We start from the raw sequence: 3441 nt of genomic DNA, 5'->3' as shown, positions 1-3441 counted from the left end.
GGATGGGGGCGTCGCGATAGGAGTGTATATAATGTTGTGAGTTTGAATATTTTGGTGTGGTCTCTGGATTTAGAACTTCCTGTTGAAGTCTCTCACCAGGATCCACCGCGCTTTGCAAACCGCTTTTCTATTTTCTGCAGAATAAACTCTTTTTCTTACCAATCCAATTTTGTTGGTATTTTAATCACGTTTCCAACACTACCCATCATAGTGGAATAGTTGGTGAAATTGGTAGAATTTTCTGAGATGGACAAACTGATATCTTTCATTAGAGAAAAGACAATATCTACATTACTGAACACTGGAAACCCCTTGTGGACTTTTTGTAGAAATATGGAAAAAAATAAACTTGTAATTTATAATTTTGATGATTAGACAGGATAGATTGTAGAAGAAAGTATCTAAGTAACTTTAGAGAGGTTAAAATATAATTGCAGTTACAATTGATAGGAAAAATATCAGAAGTTACTTTTTTGTATCTTTGTATTTTTTTTATTTTCTTATTTCACTTTTAGTCTTTTCTATTATTTCTTTTTTGTTTTCTCTGTTCTCATTTAGTTTGTAAGATCTTAGCTATTCCTAGCACTTCATTCTTCTGTAGAGAGTGTTCTGACATCATTCCCAGGATCGGTTGGAGCCATTCTCTCAGCTTAGGAGTCACAGCCCTAAGCGCTCCTACCATTACTGGGGCCACTTTGGCCTTTACTTTCCTCATCCTTTCCAGTTCCTCTTTCGGGTCCCTGGTACTTCTCCAGTTGCTCAGACTCCTTCCTGATGTTGTTGTCACTTGGCACCACTATATCTATCATCACTGCTGTCTTTTGATTTTTGTCTACTACTATGATTGATTGGCTAGTACATACCTGTCTGCCTGGATCTGGAAATCCCAGAGCTTCTTAGCCCTCTTATTTTCCACAACATTCTCTGGGATTTGTCATCTAGCCTTAGGAGGACCTAGCCCACATTCTGTATTGATGTTCCTGTACATAATGCCAGCTATTTAGTTGTGCTGTTCAAAATATGCTGTTCTTGCTTGCATATTATACCCTGCCACTCTATGTTGGACTGTCTTTGAGGCCTCTTTGTATAGTCTGCACCTTGCATCCTGTCTAATGTAGTAGACCAGCTTCTATGAATCAGCTTCTATGAATCAGATACTTAGTGCTTGTTCTTGGGCTGTTATGATCAGTGCCTCAGCATTGTCTTTTAGTCCAGCCATTTCCAGCCACTGGTAGGATTTCCCAATGTCTGCCACCTCAACTAACTATCAATGGTACATCCTCTGCTTGACCTTTCTTCCACATCTTCTGCTGCTTCAGGCATTCTCTCAGCAGCTTGTCTTTACGTGCCATGTACTCATGTACTCCCAGATACTCTGGGTTCCATCCATGACAGTGGCTTTGACACTCCCAGATCCCAACAATACTCTTTCTATCTGGTGTACAGTCTCTTGGACTTTGGGTGGAAATCTCTGTACATTGTGAGGAACTTCTGGGTGTTCACACTGGAAGATTCCATGTCCTTTTTTGGTCAGTTCACTATATCACCAGGGTATCTGATGATTGGCAGTGCATGCTTGTTGATGGCATGGATCTTCTTCTTTCCATTGAACTGGCTTTTCAGGATCTGATCTTTTGTTCTTATTTGTTCTACTTGGATGTTGCTGTCTTCTTTGCCTTCTCATCATGGTTCCCATGTAACTGTGGGATACAAAAGTACTTGTAACTTTGTAAGTCTGATATGTAATTCCACCTCATTAATCTTAACTTTTCTTCTCTTGATTACCATCTGACTATACCTCTCTAGTTGAGTGACATCCTGATGTCCTCACTGTAGATCCATGTCAAATGGATCAGTAATTCGATGTCTTGTTCATTCTTTGCATACAGCTTGATGTTATCCATGTAGAAGGGGTGGCTGATGATAATTCCACTCTCGAACGTGTATCCATTGCCAGTCTTTGTGATTATCTGGGTGAGGAAGTTTAAACATATGTAGAACAACAGTGGGAACAGTGCATCACCTTGGTATATGTCACACTTGGTATATGCCACATAGAACATAGAATCCTAAGCTTAAAAGGGTCCTCAGAGGTCTTTTACTCCAACCCCCTGCTCAAGGCAGGAGCCTTATACCATCTCAATCAAATGATGTATTTGATCAATCAAATCCAGTCTATTTTTGAAAACCTCCCACGATGGAGCATCACAACATGATGGCCACTTATGTGAATTGTTTTGATTTGACTTCTAGTGTTGTCTTCCACAGTTTTTGAGGCAAGTTCTTAGCATACTGTTTGTATAGTGCCAGGCATTCACAGATCATGTGTTTGGTGTTGAATCATAGGCTTTTCCTGTAGTCAATCCAGGTTGTGCTCAGATTGGTCTGTCTAGACTTTGAGTCTATTTATGAGCAACTGGTGTTTTGAGTCCCTAATGCCCTTCTCAGATATGCTCATGTACTGGCCCATATAGTGTTGTAGCTTGGTGGCTATAAAGCCTGATAGGACTTTCCATTATGGGGAGACAGGTTATTGGCTGGTAGTTGGCTGGTGCTGTTCGCTTGTGGGGAACTTTCATGATCAGCATTGTCCTTGTTGCGAGATCTCACAAGAAGTTAGAAAGTCTGATTGAACTTTTTTTTTTTGTCCCACAAACACACGGCGAAGGCTGAGAAGCAAACGGAGAAATGCAGTGCAGCTGAAAGGCAAGTTAGTAAAAAAAACGCTTGGGGGAGGCAAGGGCATCTAGGCGGTGTGTGTGTGTGTGGCAATCTTACCCTGCACAGCTTCGGTAGGCATCTGGCAGGTGGAGGGAAGCAACTCTACCCCCCACCACCACCTGCCTCGCTTCCTCACCTCATGGTGATGGCAGCAGCAGCCGGCCAGATAGAAGGCGATCCAGCAGGAGCAGTTGGTAGAGGCCAAAAGCACCCAGCTGGCATGCGAGGTGCAGCACCCACCAGGACCTGAAGAGCGCCAGGTTCAGCTCTTAGCCTGGCCCCTGCATGCAGACTGGCATCATGCCAGCAGGGCAGCCCAGAGCAGCACTGCCAGGAGGGCAAAGAACTCCGCAAGGCCCGAAGAGTGCCAGGTTCAGCCCTTAGCCCGGCGCCTGCAGCACCGAGTAGGTGTGCAGGCTAGTGCTCAGCAGCCCAAAGGCGGAGGCCTGGGTGGTGCGGTTTCACTGGCAACCACTGGCGAAAGGCCCTGGTAAGCCAACGGCGGGGTGGCACTCCAGATCTGGCCAATTTTCCCTGCGCCAGGCTTGGCGCCCTTTCCGCCACCGCCCATCACGGCCGCACCAGTATCGTACCTGGTCTGCCACCACGCTCTCACCGCCACGTTGCTTCTCCACCCCATGCACAGGCCCCAGCTCATCCCCCCGCGCTTGCGGCCTATTGGTACTGGTACTGGCAAAAAGTTAGCCCTTCCCGAAAGTA

Source organism: Protobothrops mucrosquamatus, unplaced genomic scaffold, assembly GCF_001527695.2.
Source record: "Protobothrops mucrosquamatus isolate PMUCROS unplaced genomic scaffold, P.Mucros_1.0 scaffold12, whole genome shotgun sequence".
In the NCBI taxonomy this organism is placed as follows: Eukaryota; Metazoa; Chordata; class Lepidosauria; order Squamata; family Viperidae; genus Protobothrops; species Protobothrops mucrosquamatus.
Note: the sequence above shows the minus strand (reverse complement) of the source record.